We start from the raw sequence: 10,005 nt of genomic DNA on the forward strand, positions 1-10,005 counted from the left end.
GACGAGTTATCCATAACCTTCACTCAATCAGGACAAGTGATAGAAGGATTTTATCACACGGTAACTACACCTAGAAGTTCTGTCTATTGTTAATTCTACTTGGATTGCCGCGATATACTGCTAGGTGTCATTCGTACATTGTGTGACCCATGAGAGTGATTAAGATAGTTAATTACACTCAGTTGGGAGAATCAAAAATATTTTGGTCCATCGAAAAGAGTTCCGACGGTGACATTAAAAGAGTTGTGTCACATCTCACTATAAGGTAGAATTGAACCTATGTGGTCACACACAATAAAGGTTGCATGCGTTCTAGTGCTTGGAGAATTAATAAAGACTATTTTGCTAAAGTAGCAAAGTAAGAATTTATTTGCTAAGGTGGTTAGCAAAAACTCTAATTGCAAAAGATAAAATTTGTGTAGAGTGACCTAATACTAACTTTGATTTAGTACGGGGGTCTGTTAAATATAAAAATGTTTAAACACCGTTCTCTAACAGCTTGAGCTTTTAGAGTACAACGGTTGTTTCATATGGTATTAGCGTAGAAGGTCCTGAGTTCGAGTCATGCCAGGCTCCTAGCATATTAATTTCCTCCCATTTATTTCAAGCCCACGTCATGAGCCGATTAAAAAGTCTCAAGCCCAGACGTGAGGGGGAGTGTTAAATATAAAAATGTTTAAACACCGTTCTCTAACAGCTTAAGCTTTTAGAGTACAACGGTTGTTTGGGAAGATGAGGAAGAAAATTTGGACAGACAAGAGTAAAGAAAAACAGTTTCAACAAAAGTAACATGGCGAGAAATAAAAACTTTACCAGTGCTCGGATAGAGGCAGCGAAAGCCCTTATGTTTGTCAGAAAGACCTAAGAAAATACAAGGAAGTGATCGGGGAGAGAGCTTGTGATGTGCAATGTCCTGAATATCGGGACAACACAAACATCCAAAGACTCTGATAAGTTGCAAGTCAGGAGAAGCACAACCATGGAGAATGTCATATGGTGACCGCCCATTTAAAACAGTAAGAGACAGAAGTCGATTTACAAGAAAAACAACAGTTTGAATGGCCTCAGCCCAAAAACGAGGAGGCAAGCCAGCTTGGAACAGTAGACTTCTAACAATGTTAGATAAATGCCTATATTTTCTTACTCAGCGAGGGCATTTTGTTGGAGGCAGTGCTAGGTCAAGAAAAAAATCGGTGAATAATTCTATTTTGGAGCAAAAACTAGAAAACTTGTCATTTACAAATTCGTACCATTGTCAGATTGAAAAATTTATGAGCTGTTAAATATATTTTCAAACCATCTTTCTTGGAATTCGGAAAAATTTGGTCAAAAACTTCATGTTTAAATTTTTAAAGGATAAAGCAAGAAAATCTAGAATACATCGTCGATAAAAAATAACATAAATTTGTATTCCAGAAATCGGGGAGCCACAGGTGAATTGGCCAAACATCAGAAATGACAATATGAAAAGAGAAATTAGATTGAGATTATCCGAATCATGAATATGGAGTTTAACAATGTTTTTCCATATTACAGAGCATTGGCCAAACAGAAATTTCATGCAGAATCAGAATTAATTATTATTATTTGTTAATAAATGGGTAGAGAAAGACAGGAAGGCTTGGATGACCTAACGTCTATGGCCGGACATCTCCACTAAATCTAGATACAATAAAGAGCAGTTGTTGCTTTATTCCTACACTTGCCAGTCTAGAAGGAATTGGATAAAGGTGATGTTCCGAGCTAGACATCGAAGAATGTGCTCTTCCCTTGTTTCTAGTGTCCTTTAGAACTCAGTAGAGGACTAAGCAGAATTCAAAGAGAATTATTATCTTGACAGAATTTACGCACTGAAAAGTTAATATTTCCTTTAATAGTAGGAACAACAAAAACTTTTTGAGAGGCAAAAGAGTTTAGGAAGATGTATTCAATTGAGTTTCACTGTATGATATATCAAGTAAATTTTCAGATTACCAACAAGAATTTGTTTCATGCCACTATAAGGTTTAGAGATTGAGGATACCAGGTTTGCGGTATATGATTTGATGATCCGGTATCGACGAATACAGACTTCCTCACCGCGTTCGTGAAGTTCATAGTAGCCAAAAGGTCTGAGGAACTTCATCAAGCAGCGAAAGAATGATTGAAGCGTCTGTCGACTGACAGAGCAGAGATATTGAACTTCCACATATCTGAATTGTATGCTGGACTTCGGAATGTATGGGTTGTTTGATTTGCGAGTGTAAGATTGTTGCAGATAATTGGGTGGACTGTAGGTAGATTCCAGGAGATCCACGACCAGAATAGTCGTCTCCACGTTGTCCTCGGCCTCCAACGAATATCTATCCACGGCCTCCACGATTACACGTCCCGGGGGAAAAAATTGCATAAAGAGCTTCACCGTCAATAGTAGAGAATATTGCAGAGGAACATAAGTCACACTAGTGCGACGCTTGAACTTTTGTTTCTTCTTGATCAGAAGTGCGACGAAGTTGTTCAAAAGTGGACTTATTTCTGGTGTGTGTTTAGAGCACTAACAAAAACTCGATATTCCTCTGGTAGCCCTAAGAAACAGTCATGACCAAAATTATGGTCTGACTCGATTTCACCATCACCTGAAGAACATTACCAATCGTCTTGATCTTTTGCATGTAATCACTTCATGCTCATTGAGCCTTTCTTGATGCTCCGCAATTCAGATTTTAGAGCTAAAAGCCGATGGAAGCAGTCTTATAAGAAAAATATGCCTCAATAATTCTCCAAGCATCATATGCAGTTTTAGGTGAGCTAGAAACAACCATATGTAATATGCTAAGAGATAAAGTGGCATTAATCCATGAAAGTATAGTAGTATCGTTCTTTTTCCAACTCACATATTCAGGATTTATAACCTCCTTCTTATCAGCAGTATCGATAGTCTGAGAAAGCACAACACTAGTTCCGTCCACATGTTTTGTAACACCAAAACTTTCTAGAACATTAAGAAAGACTTGTTTCCACACAAGATATGTGGAATCGGTGAGTTCTAGTGGTATGAGAGTTTTGATATTAACAATTGGCAAATTTGAGGTAGAATAAGACATGTTTACTACCTTAAGATAAGGATCCACCACTAGATAAGAAAAAAAGATAAATCGGAATATAGCGGATGTGAATAAAAAAAGAACCTGAATTCTATCACATGAGAGGAACCACTTATCACCAAATAAGATCGACCGCACCAAGGAAAGAATCGAGTGATACGAGCAACCAACAGTAGGACAGTCCGAGCGGCACCAGAGGAGCAAAGAGGAATCAAAGAAAAGCTAAAAATACTGTAGCAGAGGCACTATAGCACCAGTACTGTAGCACCGGTACTGTAGCGTCAGTACTGTAGCAATGATACTGTAGCAGTACTGTAGTGATAGTACTGTAGCAGTACTGTAGCGATAGTATTGTAGCAGTACTGGGAAGATAGAAAACCAAAAGAAAAGACACCTATAGAAAAAGGTGAGATTTATGGTGGATGGTGGCTATGGATCGATATCCCCACATTAGGGTTCCCGCTCTGATACCATGAAAGAAGGGCTAAAGTGCATTCCCTCTTGAGTTGTATTAATGAATATATATAGTACAAGATATTGTCTTTCTATAGTAACAATGACTACTATAGTAAGAGTATAACTAGGATTACATACTATATAATCCTACTCTATAGAAGGCAATGATACTACTCTATATAAAGCAATAATACACAATATCCTACTATATCGTAACATCCTAATATAGATAAAATATATCGTAACAGGGTCTATGTGCAATAGTTGCAACAATTTATGAGGTGACAACTCTCTCTTTAATTAATCCTCGTATAATTTGTTGGGAGGTGAAGACGAGTAAGGAGAAAAGAAAGAGAATAACGACGTGCATAATAATTATACTATTAATGGAGAAGAACAGTAAAAATGTTTTTCCTTTCCTCTCTTCTTCTCTATACATATCAAATGAGAGGAGTTAACTCTCTTCTCATTTATGGTGTGTGTTTCCTTTCTTTCTCTCCTCTCCAAATTTGAGAGAGAGATGCTTTATTAATTGCAAAAAAATCAACGTCTCATTATGAGAACGTTTCTCCCACCTCTTCCTCGGTTCTCTACCTTTTGCCTCACCTATAAATTGAGGCATCTCTCAATAATGATAATCATCACAACACATAAAGTGAAGTGCGAGAGAAAGAGAGAAAATTCTCCAATCATATAAAGCTCTCTTTTAATCGTAAGAGAGAGGTCCTCCTATATTAATTGGTCTCTACAATTAATCCTCTTGAAATTGGTAGCACAATTTGAGAATTAATTTTTCTCCACATTGACACAAGAGATCACAAAAGTAGTTTCGAGATTACACTGTGATTGTGTGAAGCACAGATCCCAGAGCAGCCTTGTGTGGATACACATAGAGGCCGAACACTTGTGCGGCTCAAAGAACCAGAAGTTCAAATCCAATATCAACCGTGAAATAATTTTGGTAATCAACACAGGTTGAAATTCGTACCTTTCTTCTAATTAGATTAGAATAATAATTTTTGTTTGTCACACGAGATGATCTTGATACATATATATACTAATATCATAAATGTTATGATATTAAAGTATACATAATTGGATCATATTTTATAAATAAAATCTATCTCTGCTGCATACATTTTCTTATATACATATCATGTATAATTGTACAGGTCAATATATGATTGCTTCTCATTTGGGTAGGGAAAGTCTTGCCCTTTTGGGGGGTCAGTGCATGTTCCCGAGCGTCAGCTGTCTCAGGGTGTGACAACTTCGATGACCACGGCTTGGATTCTCGCCCTCTTGAGTTTCATATTGGCCATCACCATACTACTTTGCATCGAATTTGAAAATTGACTTTGAAGAATTTAGATAGGATGGAGGATAAAGACTTTGGATATTATTTTGAGAGAGAGAGAGAGAGAGGGAGATTTGGTGGAATATGCTCAAGTGGAGTGAAGAAGAGTTGCTATAATTGAATGAGAGAGAGTAAAGTCAGCTTGACATGATCATTTCAAACAAAATAAATTTGTTGCATTACCAACAAAGTGAGAGAGCGTGTTTAATGAAAACTAACCCGCCATTACCATATCACCCATGATGTACTTATGTTACAACTCGTCCAACTACATTTGTCTGGCATTTCAATTGTACATTCTTGGTACAAAGAATCATTAATATGTGTATTTTATTTTGTATGGTTGATTTCTAGAACTACTTGATGAGTAGTTAATATCTTCGAAATTATACTTCAATATTTTAGATCATATCCATCAAACTCGATTATAATTTTAAGATATTCATCATCAAATAATAAGCCTAATGTATGACTTGCATGGGTACACTGGTCTGAGCATATCTATAATCTATAAAATATATTAATCGACAGTTCCATCACATTAAGAAAAATCTCTCTAAGAGAGTCACATTGCCCATTAACATATAAACCAATAAAAGGATGATATATGTCCAATAAACATTTTGGACGCATCCGTTGCATCATAAACCTACTCTAAAATGACATCAAAAAAAATTTTATAGTACAATAAATTATTTAAGTATTTTGTACTATAAATATCATATCATACTTTATTTTACATCATTAATTATCAATATTATCAATCATTTTATATTATGTGAGGTGTATGGAGCATTAGTATATACTAGGCATAAGAAAAAAAACTTTCTCTCTTGTGGAATTATGAGTGCACCTTATTAAACATTTTCTGTTCCAGGTGTATATGTGTACATACGTACACTACATACTTAAAACCCTTTAATAGAAATTTTAGAATTAATTCATTTAACATAATTTAAACTAATAGACTTTATAGATCAAATATATTTAAGGAAGTTTTGACATTAGAATATTAGTCATCTAATATAAGTTGTGTGTATGGAGTATTAATATACACCAAGTGCATCTAATAGTTTTTTCTTTCTCCAAATCAATTTTAACAAAATGAAAACACCCCCACCTATTCTTGAATTTAAAATAAGCCCCCCAACTTTAATTTTTTACTTAAAAAATTTATTTATAGAATAGCTATCAAAACTATTAAGTTTAATTAAATTTTTAAATAAAGATATTAGAATAATTTAACTTTATAATATTGAAAAGTAAGAAAATATTAATTCGAAATGTTATTTTTTATAATATACAGAAGAATACTTTATAGATTTTTTTGGTCTTTTTTTAGTTATAATTTTTTACAATCTTAAAATTTTAATAATTTTATATCTTAATTGACTGAATTGATTGAAATAAAATACCACCTACCCGCCGCGAAGCGCGGCCCTACACTAGTAATATATAATTGGCTTCAATGAGAAAATTCCTCCAATATTAAGAAGTTAGCCTTCACTAAGTGCATCTCATGTTAGTACACTGCTCATTTATCAATCCCTTATTCCATATTCTTGAGGGTCGTTGACTGTGTTCCGACCTATTACTCATGTCTTGAGGAATAAGAGTGAGTACTTAACACCAAAATCTCGAAACTGTAGGTTTTGGGGTGCTGAGTACCGGTACCAGAGAGGGGTACCGGAACCCCGTCGCGCTACCGAGAAGGGTGCTCTCGGGTTTGGGCTCTACGAGGCAAAGTACCGGTACCGACTTGCCCGAGTACCAGTACTGGAGCCTGGTACCAGTACTACATCGCGCGGGTACCGGCACACTGCAATCTGTCTGCTTGATAGAGGCTTGGGTTTACGCGTTCGGTCGCGGGGTACCGGTACTCCAGCCCGCATACCAGTACGCAGTGCAGTTGCAGACTACATATTTTTTAGGGGTCTTTTTGGAATTGTAGCAACTCTATAAATAATCCCACTCTCTCATGAGGGGTTTTCTGTGTTGGAAACCATAGGAGAAAGGTAGAGAGCCCCTTCCGTTCTTCTCTTTGATTTTTCTTCCCTTTTTGCATGAGTTTTTATGGATTGATCTCCTCCTTTTGCTTCTTTTTCATGGGTGTTGCTACTTGGATTTTGGAGAAGCTTTGGAGTTGAGGATTTAAGCTTGTTTGAGGGAAGATCTCCAATCCTAGCACCTTCTAGCTTGGTTTGGAGCTTGAGAAAAGGTTAGTAGCATTTATTCCTTCCTTGGTTTGGGTTTAGAGAGGATTTTTGGGATGAAAATCTTTTTGGAAACTAGAGTTTTATTTTAGGGTTACTCTTGCTTGAGCCTTAGGGGCTAAATTGATGGTTCCAATACCTTCCTTTAGGTTGGAATAGAAGAGTTTTAGCTCTCATTGGAGCTTTGGGAGAGTTCTTCACCATATTAGGTAATTTTCTACCTATTTATGGGTTGATTTTTGAGGTATTTGTAGGGTCTTCGTTCGAAGCCCCTAACCCTCTTGTAATTTTTGTTAAGGAGCTAGGAGACTTGTGGGCAACCTCGTTCGAGAAAACGAAAGGGTTTCGAGGGATATCCGGTGGGTTTAACCTCACCGAAATGGGTGAACTTCTCCTATGTTATTACCTTTATTGTAAAATAAGAAATCATGCATATTAATGCTAGATAGAGCATAAATAAATTTTTGAATGTTTAAAATACATATGTCATATATCATATTTTATAATCTCTATATAATAGAGAGAGAAGTGTATAGTAAACTTGCATGTGAATGACACTCTATACATATGGTTAGAAATCATGTTTCTTTTAGTTAAAATGACAAGTTTTACATGCTCATGGATATCAAACTCATGATTGACATAGTGAAGATTAATGGCATAAAGTGACACTTGACTTAGTAAATGGTTAAACCTTTACATGATGATATAGTGACCGTTGGGTTATTAGTATTTATACCATATTTTAGACATGATGACCGTGGACTTGAAATGGATGATTATGCTTACTTGTCATTGTGCTCATTCGCACATGCGTGTTAGGGTCGCTCCCCACAAGCCGGCACTCCGAAGATAGCCTAGTGACACAAGTTCGCCCGTACGGGACTGGGCGCCGAAATGGGATGCCACGGTGGAGGCTCATTTCTAGAGTGGGAATGTTGACTACTACAGGGCCATTAGGCACAACGCAAGCCGGACTACACTTGTGTATACCCTAGTTGATTGGAACAATAATAAATAAAATGTGAAATGTGGACGTCATCATTAGATAGTGCATACTAGTTGGATATGCTCATTAATGTTAGAATAGCCCTAATGATTGTGAAACTTCATGCTAAGTAGAGGCATAGTAATTTAGTAAACCTTATTACTTGCTTACTATCCATATTGCTTATTTCATTTATATACAACTAATGCCTCCATGACCTAGTGGTGTATTTCGCTGATGTCGACGGCTTACCCACTGGGAACTATTGACTAATAGTTCTCATTCCCATTTTATTGATATATTTGTTACAGAGCCATCTACACCAGGAGAGGTTAGGGATCGCGGCAAGGGAGTCGCCTCTAGCTAAATAGTGCGGTATTTCTACTAGGTGGTTTATCTCTCCTTTTGTATTAGTTGGAGTGAGAAACATTTTGTACTCTATGTGTAGAGACCACCACCTTTGTATGTAGTTATATGTATCTGGATCTTGTGATGTATGTACAAATTGATGGTTATTTTAGTCGTTCTGTTTCGCTTTCCTACTTGTCATTAGAAATTAGTTATATCTATGCTCTGATATCATACTAGATGTCTTTATCTTTTCGTTTTATTTATCGTATTGTTGTAAACGTCTTATATGTTGTAGGCATATGGCAGGTCTGAACACGCATCGGGCGGGCTTCCGCTGGGTCCCGGGGCATGACAATATAGGTATGGAATACGGTGAATGGTTCACCGTATTTAGGAAAAATATAATATATATGTATTGCAAAGAAATATAAGAAAAATAAAAAGGGGGAAGGAGGGGAATATAAGAATGGAACACGGTGAACCATTCACTGTGTTTGAACACGGTGAATCAGTGTTGAACTTAAAACCATTGCACTGATGTGGTGCCTGCGTTGCGGGGATAGGGCCAAATTTGCAATTATAAATTTGATGAGGCTATTTGTAAAAAAAAAAATTTGGGAGGGCCAAATGCAAAAAAAGCCCTTTTTAATATGAATTTATTTCTTTTTATTTGTAAATAATAGTTATTGATTGTTATTATTATTGTTATTAAGCTGTTATAATATATAGGCTTTTTTGCATTAAAAAGTTTCATTAAGTTTTGCGTTTTACAACTTCGGACCGAATTTCAATAAACTGATCAAAAAAAATTTTGTTCTCCCTCTCCTTCCTTTCTTTCCTCTCCTGTTTTTCTCCATTCTCCTCCACCGCTCGCACATCGCTACTGCACACATCTCCGCTACAGCCAACGACGGCGGTGCGTGCTCGAACACAGCACGCAACAATGACAGCCAACGATTCAACAAACAATTAGGACAAATCAAAGTAGAAAAGCAGCGCTATACGTAATGACATAACTATAACCAAATACTTTTATAGGTGTGAGAGAGAAGAAATTAGGCTGGAAAAATAAAAAAACCACAACATAAAGCATCAGACCTAGGGAACAACTGATTTAGACACATCATAAGACCCAAAAAGTAGAGAATGATCTAATGCGCCCTAAACTAAACTAAAAATTTTCCACTCCTGACCTAGTAGTCTAGTACTACTAGTCAGAATAGTTAATCACAAGTATTCTTATTAGGTTACAGCCTTAAGCAGCACTCAGTTCCCCAGCAGGTACAGATTTAACAATGGAGACTGGTATTTAATTGTCCATGCCAGGCGGAGAGATAAACGCTGGAACTTAATGTGGCTAATGCAGAATGGTTCAACAAAGATTTATAATTTACCCAAATGACTTAAAATGTCTTGTTAATCTCTCACATAAAACAAGCTTTATTGCGACACTAGTACTCACCGTTCAAACACCAAAAACACCGGTTGAAGCTTAGGCAAACATCGGGGCGATCCATAAAATAGAAAGAATGAAAGAGTGAAATGAAAATGAACAGA

The sequence above is a fragment of the Ananas comosus genome, linkage group 11, assembly GCF_001540865.1.
Source record: "Ananas comosus cultivar F153 linkage group 11, ASM154086v1, whole genome shotgun sequence".
In the NCBI taxonomy this organism is placed as follows: domain Eukaryota; kingdom Viridiplantae; phylum Streptophyta; class Magnoliopsida; order Poales; family Bromeliaceae; genus Ananas; species Ananas comosus.